The sequence below is a fragment of the Psammomys obesus genome, unplaced genomic scaffold (assembly GCF_907164565.1).
Source record: "Psammomys obesus unplaced genomic scaffold, mPsaObe1.curated_primary_1811, whole genome shotgun sequence".
In the NCBI taxonomy this organism is placed as follows: Eukaryota; Metazoa; Chordata; class Mammalia; order Rodentia; family Muridae; genus Psammomys; species Psammomys obesus.
Window position 1 is genome coordinate 26,384,124 of NW_026596040.1, and position 17,260 is coordinate 26,401,383.

The 17,260-nt window shown below is 46.6% G+C and overlaps 1 protein-coding gene across 7 annotated transcripts in view; it reads left to right on the top strand.

Moving 5' to 3' along the window:
• Positions 1-79: 79 nt before the first annotated feature.
• Positions 80-17,260, top strand: part of Znf532 (zinc finger protein 532) — a 108,691-nt gene continuing 91,510 nt past the window's right edge. For 4 of the 7 annotated variants that reach the window (XM_055622623.1, XM_055622628.1, XM_055622629.1 and 1 more), the window contains exons 1-2: positions 80-176; positions 1,851-1,960. The gene's annotated coding sequence lies outside the window, so the exon portion shown is untranslated. Of the gene's footprint in view, positions 177-744; positions 903-1,142; positions 1,312-1,652; positions 1,767-1,850; positions 1,961-17,260 lie in introns of those variants that run through there. The other 3 variants (XM_055622625.1, XM_055622627.1, XM_055622624.1) reach the window with 3 other exon arrangements.

Consider the following 17,260-nt stretch of genomic DNA (forward strand, 5'->3'; position numbering starts at 1 on the left):
CCGTAGCATGGAAGCCACCGCCACCGCCGCCGCCGCCGCCGCCGCCGCCGCCGCCGCCGCTCTCACCGCGGCGGGCGCAGCAGCAGCAGCCGCCGGCGGCGCGCGGAGCAGAGGTCGCCCGAGCCGCGGCCCGGACAGCCGGGCTTGAGCGCTGCGGAGGCCCGCCCGGCCAGGGGGTGGGTGTGCGCCCGGGACAGGGGACCGCGGGGGTGCGGGCGGACGCGGGCGGGAGGGGGCATCGGGCCCCTCGTGCCACCCCGCGGGTCACGGCGAGCGCGAGGCGCAGGCCCCTTGGCCTGAGTGCGGCGGCCTGTCCCACCCTGGCCTTGGGGACAGCCGGCCTTCGCGCCCAGCCAGCTTCTTGAGGGGGGGCCCGAGGCCGGGCCGGTGTTGCTAGGCCCCACCGACTCCAGAGGGGGCCACGTGAGCGCGGGCTCGCCTCCCCCGCCAGAGCTGCTTGTGCACAGAGGATTTTCCCAAGGCCTGGGTGCCCCCTCTTCCCTGCTGCCCCTTGACTTGTTCCCTAGAGCCCCACACCTCACCAGTGTACTACCCAGAGGTGAAGGGATTTGGACTTCTCCCCCCCAGGTGCTTGAAAGAAGAGAAGGTTGGAGGAGGAGGAGGAGACTGGGGGGGCTGCTGGTGGTGGTGGTGACAGGGCTGGGAGAGAGAAGGACGGAAGGGAGGAGGGGGCTGGGTGGGGTGGGGGTGACAGGCAGAGAGGAGCCTGGTCAACAAGCCAGCACCACTCTGCTAGGAGGCCAGGCCGGCTCCTGCAGCCGACGCATCCTGTGTGAGGAGGCACACATAGATTGCTTTCTTGGGGGCTCTTTGTCAGCCACCAACACAGGGAACATACACTGACACACACGTACACAAAGATCTGAGCCAGGTTGTGGGAGGTAAGTGGGGGAAAGAGAAGGAGGGGGAAAACAGTGTCTGCTGCGGTGGGCTTCGGGGTGGAGAGGAGGGGGATGAGCCCTGAGGGGCTGTGGGGGGCTGGTGAAGTGAGCATTTCCAGGGTTCTGTGCTTGTGTGGAGGGGGCACATCCAGTGACCTTTCCCTCCTCAGGAAGCCCTAAGAGGGAGAGGCATCCCCCAGCGAGCTCCCACCCTGTGGTGATGATTTTCAGGGACTTGTTGGCAACTCAGCGAGGGTTGCCATAGCTTTTTTATGTAGGGTGACCAGAACCGGCTGAAACTGGTTTGAGGCAGATCAGCTCCTGAACACAATGCAGTCACTGAGCTACTACAGTGGGATAGCAGCTTCCTCCCTTCATGGCAGCCAAAAGCAGAGGAGCTTGCTGGAAGGTACCATCCCAACACAGTATGTAAACGCACACTTAGACACCACACAGCACTGGGACGTGACTGATGGAGCCCTAAGAGCCTGTGTAGAGATGATGGGGGAAAGGCGCAGATTTGCAGGATCTGAGGTTTCTTGGGCTTTTCCTGCCTTTTTCTTCTGCTTAAGGGATGGACAAGGAGCTGAGATTTATGACCCTTATTAAAGAAAAGAAAAAAAGTATGTGCCTTATTAGGGTGGGGACACTTGGTTTGTCAGTCTCTCTCTCTCTCTGTTTTTTTTTTTTTTTTAAGGAAACAAAACCAGAGTGAAGTGATGGATTTGAAATGGTAGTCTGTTGCTGGAGAATGCTACTTTGCATGCCTTTTTCTCTTGCAGGCTATGTTCTGTTTTCTGCTTTTCCTTTTAGAAGCTACTAAAGGGTGTTGGGGCTACTTGGGACTATTATGAAGGCCAAAAGGTAACAATGTTGTTCTAGGAAATGAACATAAATGCATTCCAGTTATGCTGTCAGCCATACATGCTGTCTTTTTTTTCCTTGTAGGCCTGTTGACTGGGGCTGCTTTTAACCCTTTCATATTTGCAGAGAATGCAACCGTGTGACAGTAACTGAACACTGGTCCAAAGTCTTTTCAAAAGGTCAAGGTTCACAAGGTGAGATATGCTATTTTTAGCATGAATTTAAATATTACTTTGCACATCCATTCTGACACAGACTGACAGTGTGTTGGCACCCTGGAGACGAGTGGGGGTCAGAGTGGAGAACAAATAACCTTTCCTGTTATCCATGTTTAATGGGATTCCAGTGACTTTTGACGGTGTTGCTATCAAGGAGAGATCTGAATGCCTTCATTAAATCGCATGTGCCTGGACATTTGGAAGAGTCAGGCCTGGAAAGGCATGTTTAGAGGGTGGCAGGCGGCTGGGCCTTGTGGAGAATGCACTGTTTTTGCATAGGAGCAGTCCACAGCTCTCGTTTTGCCCACAATTGTAAGAAAAGGAAGGGCTTCACCAAATCGAAGCAGGCCAGCCAGCTTTTTAGGATTTGAGGAGCCTGGAGGTAGATTGTCTTTTGTTCATCCATCACCTCTCCTTTTTCCATGCTCCCGTGTGGACCTGAAGGGTTTCTCAGTCAAGTGGTGGAATGTCTTTTATTGATTCTGGGGCTGTCGACAGTGAGTTCGCCATTGGATTGTTTGTGGCATACATTTTACTGTGGAATCCTGACGAAGGGCTAAGAGGAACCCAGGTCTCAGGTCTGTCTGGTTTCATCTGGGAAAAAAATGACTGGTTGCTTACAGTTTTAATGTAGTGGTGGTAGAAATACCTAAGGCTTTACTGCAGTCAGAGCTGGATTGGGAAAAAAAAAAGAAAAAAAAGTAAACTAGAGCTTGGGAAGGAGAGGAGAGAAGCAAGCAGAGGAGGGCAGCAAACTGGGGAAGAACAAAGGCTGGGGACGCTTCCAGGAGAAGATTGAACATTTTGCCTTGGGGTTCCTTGGGCAAAGAACTGCAACTTCCCCAAACAGGAAACCAGTCGCACCAGAGTCAGGTCCAATATGATCTCAGTAACAGAGCTGGTTCTGCCTTTCTGCTGGTTTGGTAAAAGCACAGTCAAGAGGAGCCCATGGGAGACCTGATTGCAAATACATTTTCTCCCTTTGAAGTGCGTATCGTGTTCCTCTTCGGGTTCAGCTGAATAGACTATTCAGTTATGTGGAGGATCTTAGAATTGGTGAAGTTATTAGTGGGCAGTCTGTCTGCAGTGAAGGGTGTTAAGCATGAAGTATGCAGGGGTTTTTATTGTTGGAATGTTTTTGTTTTGTTTTTTTTTCCATTGGACTGCAGAGAGTCGCCTGTGTGCTAGCACTGGCAAAAAAAGGGGAGACTAGAGTGCGTGGTTAGTGTGGAATATTTTATGTTGTATTTAATAGAGATAAGGATGATCTCAGACGATATACCAGCAGATAGCTTCCACGATGGAACAAGGTTCTTTGCAAATCACAGTGCTAAAACTGATGTTCAGTTCTGTCTCATTTTTGACTGCTGGAGGTTCTTCAGTTGACTGTGGTAGAAATAATGCTTGCCGAGCATATTCAAATCTATACTGCATGGTGTGTTAGCCCCTGCGCTTCTGGTGCCAACTAAAACTCAGATGGCTAATGTGATAAGCCTTAATTAGCTTAATACAATAAGCTATTTTGTCATTTAGTCCTTCATTCTCATCTTTCCAGGGCAGGGGTTTTTATTTAACTTTTATGGTTCACCCCTTGCGATGACCGTTTCTTGAGAATGTGTTTTAAAAGCCCTTTTTAGGTGCTGCATGTCATGGAATGTTCTTGGTGGCTTTAGCTTTGTTCTTTCCCCTCCCCCTCCCTCCAAGAAGTCTCTCCTGAAAATAGCATTTGTTTCGCATTTAGGCCAGTCTTTCCAGCTGCAAGTGCTGTTGGAGGCTGGGGAGCTGGTTCTCCCTGGCAGCAGTCATGAGCTCGTCTTGGGTTGGAGCTGGCCTCAGGTGTTGATCTCATGCTGGGCTGTAACAAGGTAGCAGGCCCTTGTCTCTGGGGAAGAGGGAGCCAGAAACACAGAGTGTTCTGGAAAAAAGCAAGGGCATGTTTCCTGGGAGAGCCAGGAGGGAACACCATGGCACCCATCCTGTAGCTACAGCAGGCGCCTGCTTGCTGTTTCCTGAGGCAGTCTCTGAGGAGGACCTTCGGGCCTTCCCAGTCTGCAACAGGAATGTGCGGGTTTGGCGAGAGTGCACTGGAAAGAAAGTGTAACTGGGTGGTGAACACTTGCTTGTTTTCATCTTTTGCCTGAAATTGAGTCATGTTTTCCATGTTAAGGAGAACACTCAATCCAAGGTTTTTTTTTTTTTTACCAGCTCAGTCTAACCTGGTTCAGGGTTTCATTCTGTGTTCATAGTCTCTCTCACTTTTCTTCCCTCCTGACCTTCTTACCACCCTCTCTTTTCTCTCAAAAACCCCCACCCGCCTCAGAGACTGGGTTTTGATACATGCCCCAGGCTGCCCCCAAACTTTATCCTGTAGCTGCCTCATTTTTAAGGACAGTCTTGGAAGGAAGTAAGGGACATTTAAGTGGATTTTTTTTTTTTTCTTACACTTGCGAGGTTGAGTTATAATGTTAGGATTTGGTCCCTGCCCCCTTTCTCTGAAATCCTTTTGTGAGCTTCTGTGTTGTGTGGATTTTGAGTAACCTTGCCCATGTCCTTGGTAGAAGTGAGCCAAGTCTGCTGCAGAAGTTTCCCTGATGTGGAACCTCAAGAGGGAATGGTAGTACAAGGTGACGAATGGATCTGAAGAACATTTGTGGCTGCTTTTTCCTCAATTCCCAGAGTGCCCCCACACTTTTCAAAACCGTTGAAATAAGCAGCAGCCCTTACAGACAGCAGCCCAGAAGCCCATAAGTTGGTATTAAGTATGTTTAAGGGATGATCTCTAATCAAAGATATGGTTAGAGAATTTAAAATGTTTAATTTATACCCAGTGATATATGGTGTACAGTACATTAGGTTTTGATGTGTATATAGCCATGTATGAGTTGATATAATCCATGCAGAATAATTCCATCATCCGGAAACTTCTTGCTATCCTTTTGAGGTAAACTCTTTCCTCACCTAAGACCCTGGCAGCTGCAGTCCTGCTATAGCTGTAGTCTTCTCTGTCTATACTGGTTGAGTTTTCCCAGGATGTCCTATAAATGGCTTCTTTCGCTTGTCAGGATGTGCCCATATATCAATTCTTGTATATCGATTCTTGGTCCTTTTTATTGCTGAGTACTATTCTATGGTATGGATGTACCACAGTTTGTTTATCCTTTCTCTGGTTGAAGAAGTGTTGTGTCCCGTCCAGGTGATTGTGGGGAAAAAAAAAATCTGCCACAAATATCTGTGGTTTTCAGATCATTGTCTTTTATTATTTTATTGTTTGTAAATACTAGGCATTATTTGGTCATATGTATGAATTTAATTTGAAGCTTAAATGAAATAAATTCAGGTCACTGTATCATACAGAAGAGATTCAACCTTGGCAGCTGCAGTTAAGACTTCCCAGAAAACAGAACTGGTGCCGATGGAGACACTGCAGAGATGATCGTGATAATGGAACTCTCTAATGGGATGACATGCTTTATCACCCTGAACTAATCGGAATTAGCCAAAATGGAAACAAAAAACTGCAAGTGGTGAAACAGCCTTTTATTTCTTCCGGCAATTATTTTTAATCTCAAGCCTAGTTTGGCAGTTTCGTTTGTTTTCAGTTCAGTGAAACACCACACAGTAATAGATTTGAAATTCTGAAAAATGATACTATAGGGCTATGTTGAAATCTTGGTGTCTATAAATAGCTTCTTTAAAAATACTGTTGGTACCTGTCATTTGAAGTCATTGGATACCTTGAAAGGAGATGAATGTATTTGGGCACTGTCATGGCAATGGAGTGGAGACATGAATAAGTTTTTTTTGGAGACAGAGTCTCCCTCTTGTAGCCCACACTGTCCTGAAACTCATTATGTAACTGAGGCTGGTCTGTAACCCTTAGTGCTAGATTTTTTTTCCCCCATTTTGGTTAAAATCCTTTGAGTTCATGAGGGAGAAAGGGGAGGCTGAGGATAAAATCGCTTTTAGATCTGGAAGACTAGGCCCAGGCAATGGTGGCACAGGGGAGGAAGCCCAGGACGTGCTAAGCTATGCCATGTGAGGGTTCTTGCTGCCAGGTACCAGTGTCTATATTGTTTTTTGAGCAGCAGGCATCTTGCCAGGTCCTGGGAATTCTGAGGAAAGAGGAAACCAGAGAGCAAAGAGTAGGAAGTAGCCCACAGAGCTGTCATAGAAATGTGACTGCGTTTACGGTTATTGTTAGGAGGTGGCTTTGCATTTGACCCTGGAAAGCCCTTGAGTGTAGGAGGCCTGCTAAGGTTCAGGAAGAACATGTGAGCGATAGGAAGGTGCAGAGAGAGCCTGGTGGGTCTGAGGTAGGCAGTGTGGTAGCCATGCTGCTGCCCATGAGGCAGAGAAGGACAAGGTGAAGAACTTTTTGGACAGTGTGGTGATTCTGGACACTAGTTTTAGCTGAGCTATTTATTCTTCATCCCAAAAGTCTTGTGGCAGTACCCTGGAAATGGAATGGAGGCTGTTGAGGCAGAAGACAGGGAGATCCTTGCAGGGTTCCTCGTAGCAACTTACGGGGGAGCATCTAAGGCTTTACATTGAAGACTAGGCGTACTGCCTGTGGGAATGGAAGAGGGAGGTTATGGAGGGGCCAGCAGCATGTGGTGGGACATGACTGGTTGTGGGGAGTGATGGAGCAGGAAGGCTGAAGGAGGGTTCTGAAGGTGACATGTAGGCTACTTGACAGCTGGTCCTTCCTGTTTTGAGATGACCAAGTCAGAAGGCAGAAGAGATGGGAAAAGAATGGTGGTAAAAAACCTTGATCTGCTAAATTCAGGTTTGGGCACGGTTTCCTAGGACGCAGCCCTCAGCCTCTTAGCTGTACTGGTATGGCAAGAGGGCTAGAGGTCAAATTGAGTGAATGGCAGCATCACAGTATTCGGTGGAGGGACCGTTTCTAAGGCTACCTGTGGGTGCCTGGAACTCAGCACCAAACCGTCTGTGTGGTAGGTCTTTCCTATTCATACAAACCTGAGAGAAAATGAGGCCGTTTTCCTGGGCACAAAGTAGAAGTAGAAGGAACGGAGAGATGCTTTTGTCTTTATGTGCTCTGAAAATGAAGTGAATTGAAAGTGAGATGAGAGTAAGATTAACAAGTTTCTAATATCAAGACGGAATACTAATAACATACTGTGGTAAATGTTATTTGAAACAGGAATTGTTTATTTTCTAGAATTTTCCATTTAATATTTTCAGACTGTTGTTGACTTTTGTAACTACCTTAGAAAGTGAAGTCACAGATAAGGGGAGACTTACCATTAGCATAGAGCAGTGATAACAGGAGGACACTCTGGCTAAGGGCTCCCAGATCATGCATAGTGGTAGCAGGTAGGTAGGATTTGAGACATGCGCCCTAGCACATGGATGATATTTGGGGTATGGCGGGTCAAAAATCTCCAGAGGCAGAGCAGGTGCTCAGCAGCAGAGATATTGGGGTGCTCAGGCTAGTAGGTGTTCTCCCTTGAGGCTGTAGTGAGGAGTTTTGAGCTACACCAAGAGTTCTCCTGACCGGTCAGCACAGAGAGGAGTGTGTGTTCTCTGTAGCAGAGCTGCCTCTAGAAATAGCACATTGGAAGGACGGAGGTTTTCCTGGGCACAAAGCAGAGGCGAGGAGAAATAGAGAGATGCTCTGAAAATAAGAGAGAAGTGAATTGAAGGCGAGATGACAATAAGCAAGCCAACCATAGCTTGAAGAATTCTTGGAATCATTTTCCAGGCAGGATGATTGAGAGGGGAGAGCAAATTCTGTGTGATCAGCATTTTCAGACAGAAGCACAGTTTCAGAGAGATGCCGAGTCGTCGTCTTAGCTGTCACACAGTCTCCTCCTAGGGTTGCCGTGTTTCGGCCCCACACACCAGTGATGTACGGTTTTTCAATAAAGCTGGTACTTAACACCTTGACAGAGTTAGAACTTCCTGGCATGTACAACAGTCCTAAAGATGGAAAAGATATCACGTGTTTGCTCAACTTCAAAATGAGATGCAGACTCATTTTGGGGCTGCCTCTTGGGGCTGGTAATGGGCATTGGTTTTGTGATTTCTGTTCAAAAGGGTAGATGACAGGGATCTGAATCCTAAGATAAGAGTGCTGAAAAGTCACAGAGGTTAGATCATTAGACGCCTACTGCTTTAAAGCATTCCTGGATGGACATAGTTCAGATATAATTTGTCATTTTTGCCTCATTTTTTACAGTTAATCAAGTAGAGGATGGGCTTATCAGGTAGTGCAGAACAGAGAGGGATCCAGGATACAGCATCTGGACCCACATCTAAGACCTTGCCATGGCTTTCTCCATGGACCCCAGCCTTTTATGTTTTGGTGGTATATGATTCTACTCATAATTGGAATTTCTATCAGATGAACCTGAAAACATGAGTTAATCAAATTAAGTCTCTCAGACTCTGATAAGCTGAGCTTTTACGATTATGCTTATGTCTTTCATAGTAGGGCCAGGAGAGTAGGTGGGAATGGTGATCCGGAATGCTTGATTAGTTCTGGGTGGTATGGCTATGGATGTGTTGAGATGCCTTTGTCAGATTCTCTGAAATGTTCTGTTTTGGTAATCCTCAGTGATGCAGGCCTGTGTTCTGTTCTTATTGGCTGTGGGACCTGCTAGTTTCTTAAACTCTCAAACCAGAGTTTCCTGGAGTGTGGTTATGCACAGCAGAGTGCGTGCAGTGTGTCCTCCCCGGATTGTGACTATTACTCTGTTTCCTGGTATTCCCATGTGAGGAAAATGACATTGTTTTGGAGAGTCTTCTGTTTCTGTACTATCTTACTTTGCTGCAAGAAGGCATTTAACTTTGACCATGAAAATACAGAGAATATCTCTCATCTGCTTGTGCCTGACACTGCAGTTATAGCTGCCTCAGTATCTGTTTAAAAGTGGCTAAAACATAGGCAAGAGGATGGTGTGTACAGCCCAGCTTGGTTAAATTTTCAGTTTTAGTTAGAGTTAAACCTTGTGTTTCACTTCTCTTCACTCATGGAACTACTCGGCTAGGTCACTGAATCTGGTCAAGACTTTAGCTTGAAGCAGAAGAAAAGTTGTATACTAAAATGAGCCAAATTTGTTGGGTGTGGTGTTTCAGGCCTTTAGTCCAAACAAGCGCTTAGGAGGGGGAGGCAGGCTGATCTCTTGATTTCTAGGCCAGCCAAGGTTACACAGTGAGGCTGTCTCTAATAAGAATGCCAGCTTAGCAATGTCTTTCTCTGGCAATGTCTTTCTCTTTACATATTTATGTGACAGCAGCTACACGTTCATGTCTGCACATGAACCATAAATATAAGATGCTCCCAGAAATTGGGCCTGGAATGCCTCCCTGTAACTCTAACACTCCCGGCTGAAGTAAGTGGCTCAAGGTCATACGGAGTTCAGGTATAGCCTGGACTACTTGAGAGTGACAGAGAAAGACACAGGATTGAAAGACATAAAGGAAGTGTGAAATAGCTCATTAATTTTTTTGTATTGGTTTCATAGTAAGTGAATAATCCTGTGTTTAAATACCCTCATACATTCAGCCTACAGTCTGCAATGTCCCATGACCTGGGACAAAATGACCCATTTTACCCCCCTTTTTTTTCCTCTCAAAAAATATGACTCATGGGAAACTTAAAACTACATATGGTTTTCATGTTTCTGTTGAGCAGAGTAGCCTAGAATGTTGGGTGGACATCTATCAAAATAGTTTCAGTGCTGTAACTCCGGTACCCTCCATGTCATTCCTGTTTATTTAGTGGTCCTTTGGTTGGAAAACAGTCAGTTCAACAATGTGTTGGTGTCCCCTTGTTAGGGAAGCCTGCCCTTTCCTAGACGGAGCCAGCTTTTCTTTCCCAGGTGTTCCTGCTTCCTCTTGGCTAGAGGGTTTGCACAGCTATGCCTCAGTGTGAGCTCCAGGAAAGAAAGCATGGCTTGCTGTAGCTTACTAGGTGTGTGTGTCATGCCTCAGACTAATATCCTGGAAGGTGTACTTGCATGCCTGTGAAGACTCAGCGGAAAGTGACTAGCTAAAATTGCACTGTTTCTGCTGGGCATGGTAGTACATGCCCTATCCCAGCAGTTGGGAGGCAGGTGGGTTCTTTGAGTTTGAGGCCAGCCTGTTCTACATAGTGAGTTCCAGGACAGCCAGAGTTACACAGTTAGTCCCTGTCTCAACAAACAAACAAACAAAGCTCCCATGCACTATTCCCAAGTGATGGATGGTAGATTTGAAGCAGGGTCAAGTCATTATATACTGAACCCCACTGTACCCCTGTACTGCCTCCTCCTGTCTTTGTATGTAAAATCTCTGCTTGCTTGTGGTGTTCTGTGCCTGTCACCTAGGGCTGGTTGTTTAAGGTCACTTCTCACTCTTTAATTGATACATAAATAATAGAGGGATCTTGTTACAGTGTGGGAAGTGCTTGATTGAACCCAGGGCCTTGTGCTTACCTAGCATTCACTCTAGGAATTGAGCTACGTCATTAACCCCTTTTTTGTTCTTGTGTGTTTGTGCTTGAACTCTAGTTCTAGCTGGCCTTGAACTTCTTGCAATCATACCTCATCCTCCTGAGTGCTGAAATTACAGATGTGAGCCACCACTCCCAGCTTCCCTTTAACCCTTTAGCTCCTATAATCTGATAGGGCAGCTGCCATAAGGGGCTGTCAGGCCTTAGGCCAGCACCCGGCCAGTGCCTGCCAGTTTACTTGACTCAGTGATTTGGGATCTAGTGAGAGACAGGAATTCAGAATCTATAGTCAGTCACCATTTCAGTCTCTGTACCTGATGGAGAGTTGAAGTGATTCATGACCTCTTATGAGTGAGTTGTAAGAGCCACCTCACGTGGAAGAAGGCTGATCGTCCTTTCTAGTACTTGAGAAGTCTACCAGCAGTTGGTCCTGGGGAACCAGCTCCCCTGGCAAGGTCACTGCGGAGTCCCAGCCAGCCAGGAAATTGAGCTGGAGGAAGGAGCTGATTAGTGAGTGAGCCGTGAGAGACTGGACGAGTGCATTTTTTGCTTTGGGAAGACACACTGCTGGACTCTGAGATAGGAATACAGTTGTGTCAGATGTGCTCTACCCTGTTCCTACAAAAGCCTGCCTTGATACACAAATCATAGTGGACTTTATGCCATGCTGGCATTTGGCTGCCGCTCTATGAAATATGACCCTGGGTTGACAGTCATTTATGTTGTTGGCTGAACCTGTCATCTGCCAGTTTAGCTCATAGTGTTGCTCCTTGCATGTCAGGCGTCTCTTTCTGGGCTGGGCTGGAATGTAGTAGGACTGCTATGGGGTTGCAGATTACTGCAGTGGGATTAGACTGAGGTTTGGTGAAATGGGGACAAGGCTGGGCAGGGAGAGAAATTATGAGTGTTAGAGCTGTGGATGAGTTCAGAATGTAGCTGGAAGAAGTTAAGCCTGGCTTGGAGTATGCCAAGAATCAGGGTGAGCTAGGAGCCACAGACCAGAAGTCAGCCCACAGGGACCTCAGAAGGCCCGGCCGAGATGGTCATAGTGCAGTAAAACAAGCAAGAGTGTGGGGTGTAGGACCAGTGGCTACCTCAGACTGCAAGACAGTAGGGGTTGGGCTGAGCAGTACGTGGTGCTGATAGGAGAGGCTCCCTGGTGCCAGTAACTGAACAGGTGAGTGAGTGAGGTTCTTAGAAGGATCTACTGCCTCCATGTGCATGGTGACAGGGGACACTGGTATGACAGAGGTGGGGCATAGAGACAGGGAGCAGCAGCAGTTTCTTGTAGGGGGTTCATGGTGGAAGACACTGAAAGACCTGATAGGTTTGCTGTTTGTGTGGCTAGAGGTCACATGACAAAGGCACAGCTCCAGGCCAGCTAGAAGCTGGCTATGTAGTAAGACTGTCTCAGAACCAAAAAGCCAAACCCCCAAAACTTCCTCATGACAAAATCGAATTTTCTTAATTTGTAAGAAACTTTTTCTGAAATGCTCCTTTGGTTTCTAAAGTGAAGGATGCAAAGAAAGAAAGGATTCTGTAAAAGATAAATTTTGGTGGAATTATGAAGAAGGTAAGGGATGGAGTCTGACAAAAAAGGGTGATCCAGAGAGAAATGGTGGAGATGCAGTATGCCTGCCAGAAGAAGAAAAAGTGCGGCAGTGACTGAACACAGCTGTCTGCCTGAGAGAAAAACAAGAGGTGACTTCATCCTGTTGGGAAAATGAAACTAAGAAAACCAGTTGGGGACACTTGATTTTGGAGTTGTTATGGCTCTCAGCAACTCTGGTGGGTGGGTGTTCTTCTGTTGCCTGCTTAAGAAATGGAGGCTCTGAAGCAGCTAGCTGAGAGTGCGCTGGCATCAGACTGGCTGCTCTGATGATAGTTTGACTCTTTACCCTAGTTCAGGAGCTGAGGTGCTGAGCTCTTTAGTCTGGAACTGAGTCTATATTAAGCTGGGTGTGATGGCTCAATGGCTATGCATCGCAACTGTCCAAAGGGTGAGTAGAGTGTCTGTAGTTTGAGGTCAGCTTGGACTATAGAGAGTTCCAGGTCATCCATGCCAGCCTGGGCTAGAGTGTGAGACTCGGTCCCAAAACAAAAACTGCAACTACAGAAACCAAACCAAAGATTTTGTTCTCTCTTACTCAACTCAGAGTATAATAGGGCGAGTGAGATGGCTCAGAGGGTAAAGGCATTTGCCACCAAACTGACCATTTGAGTTCAATCCTTGGGACTCAAATGGTAGAAGGAGAGGACTGACTCCTACAAGTTGTTCTCCTACCTTCAGATGTTACAAACAAACTGTGTAAGAAGTTGGAGCATTATTTGCTCCACAAATGCATGGTTTATTTGAATAGTTCCTTGTCCTGGAATGCCGGAGGCAGGAGACTTGGCTGAATCACTAGAGGAGTTGTTTAACCCTGTGCTTAGGGTCTTGCACAGGCACATCAGTGTACATTTTAATCCTCTTTTATGGTCATTTGTATGGCTGTATGCTTGGAGTCCTCACAGGCACTTACAGTATCTGGTAAAACCATGTCTGGTGGTAGTTCAGCACTTGACACAACAGTGATTAGACTTTGATGGTTTTATTGAGACAGGTCAGAATTGAAAATGTTCCTCTAGTCCTCTTGGCTCCTGCTGGAGTTTCAATTGAGCTGTAGTGTCTTTGGTTACACTGTGCTCTAGTTTCAGGTCATTGAGGGTAGGAAAATTTTTCTCCTGTTTTACTTCTTAGAAGACCTTGCCAAAGTGCCTATTTGTTAAGGGGCTTAAGAACATTCTTTGTCACCCTGTGGATTGATGGGAATTCTGGTAGCATCTGCCGTGGTATTGTCTGCTGATAGTGTCACTGTTGTGGTTCAGTTTGTTCTTGCACTCTCTGCTAGAATTCCAACACTGACCTTTTTGTTTTTATGTCTGTTTTTTTTTTTTTTCTTTCTTCCAGTGTATGTGTGGGTCTTTCTATGTAGCTCTGGCTAGCCTTGAACTCCTGATCTTTCTGCCTCTGCCTAGGGTCACCCAGCCTGGCCACTGAGCTTATTTTGATATTGCAGTAACTCTATTTAGAAAGGGCTATGGCCTGGGTACTGTCATGAGCACCTACTTGATTTCTTTGATTTAGGTTTAGATTTTATGAGGATGGCTATTTGCCTGTGTGTCAGTGCACCATGGGTGTGCAGACAGAGGCCAGAAGAGAGTCAGATCTCCTTGAACTCAAGTGAGCCACCATGTCAGTGCTGGGAACTGAGTCTGGGGCTTCTGCACATGCTCTTAACCACTGAGCCATCTCTCCAGGACCCACTTTCTTGATTTAGTTAACCCTCATAGAAACTGTTTAAAAAGAGAATACATTTTTACTAATTTTTGAGACCATCATACAATATACTGGATCATATTAACCCTTGGCCTCCAAACATACATAGCAACTCTCTTTAGATATTCTCTCTTTTTTAAAATGATTGATTTATTTTTATTTTGTATACATTGGTGTTTTTCCTGCATGTTTGTCTGTGTGTAGGTTTCAGGCCCCTTGGAACTGGAGTTATAGACAGCTCTGAGCTGCTGTGTGGTCCTTTGGAAGGGCAGCTAGTGCTGTTAACCACTGAGCCATCTCTCTAGTCCCAAGAGTTAGATATTCTTATCTCTGTTTTACATTTGTGGATTTTTTTTCCTTTTCTTTTCTTGAGACAGGGTTTCTCTGTGTAGCCTTGGCTGTCCTGAACTTATAGACTAGGCTGGCCTGGAAGTCAGAGATCAGCCTGCCTCTGCCTCCCCGAGTGCTGGGATTCCAGGAGTGTGCCGTTACCCCTGGCGGAGTTAGATGTTCTTCTTTGTATTTTACATCTGTGGATTTTTTTCTGGGTCTTGCAGTATAGTCTAGGCCAGCCTTGAGCAGCGGTCCCCTTGCCTCAGCATTCCAAGTGCTTGGATATGAGGCTGCTGTGCCTGGCTTCAGGAGTGAAATCCTAAAGAATGATGGGACAAAGACTGGGGTGCGGCTCAGTGGTGCATACCTGCAAATCAAGTGCAGGGTCCTGGGTTCGACCCTCAGCATTGTGAGGGTGCTGTGTTCCCTTTGTCAGCTTTTCACCTGTCCTCCTTCACCATGCACACTTGAGTTTTACAAGACAGATAACTTGCTTTGGCAGTTCTTAGAGAGCCAGCCAAATGATGGTTTTATTATATCTTACTTTATTGAGACAGGATTTCACTAAGTATTTTTGGCCAGTCTGGAATTCATTATGTAGACCTGGCTGGTCTTAAACTCAAGAAGATCTGCCTGCCTCTGCCTTTAGTGCTGGATTAGAGGAGTACGTTCCTATCTCCAGCCTCAAATGAGGTTTTAAAAAATGTCATTTCTCTGGCGTTGAACTGCAGGCAAGATCCTTTCAGAAAAACTAAATTTTTATTACTAAACTTATCTTTTTAAGATTTGTTTTGTTGTTTTTATTATATGTATTTGTCTGTGCACCGTAGTGCATGTGTCCTTGGAGGTTGAAGCATCAGATCCCAGGAGCTGGAGTTTTAGGCAGTTGTGAGCCATCTGACATGGGTATGGGAAAGAGAAGGGAAAAAAGAGAAAGAACAGAGGAAGGGAGGTGAGGAGATGGGGAGGAAAAGAGGAGAGAGGAAGATAGGAGTTTTAGAGTTGGTAGTTCACAAAAGCTCATACCTGTTGGCTTCTCTCAGCAGAGGTTTTATTGATAGAATTTTTACTGCTCAAACTTTTCACAGAGCTTCTGAGATGGCTCAGTGGGTAAAGTGCTTGCCATGCAAGCCTAGGGACCTGAGTTCAAGCCCCATAATCCCATAAAGGTGGCAGGAGAAAACTGACTTCCCAGAGTTGTCCCGTGACCTTGACACATGCACCATGGCATACACACCCCCCATGCCCCCCCACCCCATGTGTACATGTATGTATACACAAACATGCATATGCACAAATAAATTAATTAAAAATTGTTTAAAAATTACATTTTCATGTATTTATTTTCTATGCATGTGCTACTGTGTGGATGTGGAAGCCAAAGGACAACTGGTGGAGGTTGGGCCTTTCCTCCTGTGTGGAGGTTGGGCTTTTCCAGTGTGGATCCTGGACTCAGGTTGATGATGGCAAATGCCTTTACCTGCTGTGTTATCTCATGTCCCCCTTGTCCATATTTTTTAATGTTGGAATTGCTAAGTTGGAAAAACATGAGAAGAAACGTGAGCATGCTGTGTGAGCAGCTGAGGGACAGAGGCTTCCAAGCAGGCCTTGGGGCTTAGCTACAGAAATTTGGATGGTCTGGTCTATTCAGGTGATAATGGAGAGTTATTTGAAGCTCTCATTTCTGTACTCAAAATATCACTTCTAATTTAGGAAATCTGTATTTTACCTCAGAGCAGAACTGTGGAGAAGCCACTAAAAAGCGTGACATTTATAGACACCAGAGGAGCGCATCTGGAGTCTGAGTGTGCTGCCTGCTACTAGGAGTGTGCTGCTGGCTCCTTTTCACTTCTTTACCCAGTGCTGGAACTCACGAAACAGGTTTTATTAACTCAGCGGAGGCTCCTGTCTGAGTGTGGGGGCACTCAGGGAAGTGTCCTTGCTTTCATTGTGGGGCCGCTTGGATAGCCCACTTGAAGAGAGTCCGGGTGGCCCTGGGGACTAGCACTTGGGAAGTGGGGGCAGGAAGATTGCTGCAAGTTCAAGGTGAAGGGATGGCTCAGCTGATGAGCATAAGGACCTGAGTTTGGATCCCCATCATCCACATAGAAAATGAAAATAGCAGGCGCTGTAGTCCCCCGAGTTCGGGAGGCAGACAGGGAGCTAGCTACCTGGGGCTCAGTGGCCGGCAGGCCAGCCTGGTTGAACACTTAGTTCCAGGTTCAGTTTGAGACTCTGTCCCAAAAAAGAAGGTCGAAAGTGATTGGAGAAGACACTAGACAGGGATTTCTCACACACTCCTGCCCATACACGTGCACCCCAAACACGCATGCAGGCACCCATATGATTCCATGCACACACAGTCTTAATGGTTTTCCTGAAGCTTGTTCATGGAAGCAGGTCTAACCAGACCCTTTCAGTGTTTGAAACTGTGGAGAAACACAAGGAATGTGGGTCCATCAGTGGAAATGAGCTTGTTGTCCAGAGGCACCTTCTTGGGAGGCCATGGCTGTAGGAAATTGAGAGTCCCACCTGCTTCCTTTTAAATGCAGAGGTACGTGTATCTGAACGAGCTTTCTCTCTGTTTTGAGTGTGGGTCTTGAACTCCTGGTAGTCCTCTTGCCTGAGGATCTTGAGTGCCGCCACAGCTGGCCGTTTTGTTTTTGTTTGTTTTTAAGTTTTATGAGAGTACACACAGAATGTAGAGGAGCTTAGCACTTCGCCTGTGTGCTTACAAATGGCTCAGGTGGGCTAGGTGTGGTGCTGCATGCCTTTCATCCGAGTAGGCTTTGCGTTTGAGGTCAGCCTGGTCTCCATAGAGAGAGGACCAGGCTAGCCAGAGCTACTTAGACCATGTCTCAAACAACAAAACAAAAGTGGTTTAGATGTGCTGGAGATGAAGCGCAGTGTTAGAGAGCAGGTGATTCTGATTCAGTTCTCGACACCATCAAAACAAAGTGGTTATGGTAGGAAAGGTTTCTGGATGTGGTGACTCCTGCCTTTATTGCCAACACCTGGGAGGCAGAGACAGGCCAGCCTGGTCTACATAGTGAATTCCAGGACTGCCAGAGCTAGGTAGTGAGATCCTATCTCAGGAGGGGGAAATACACACACACACACACACACACACACACACACACACACACACACACACACACACACACAC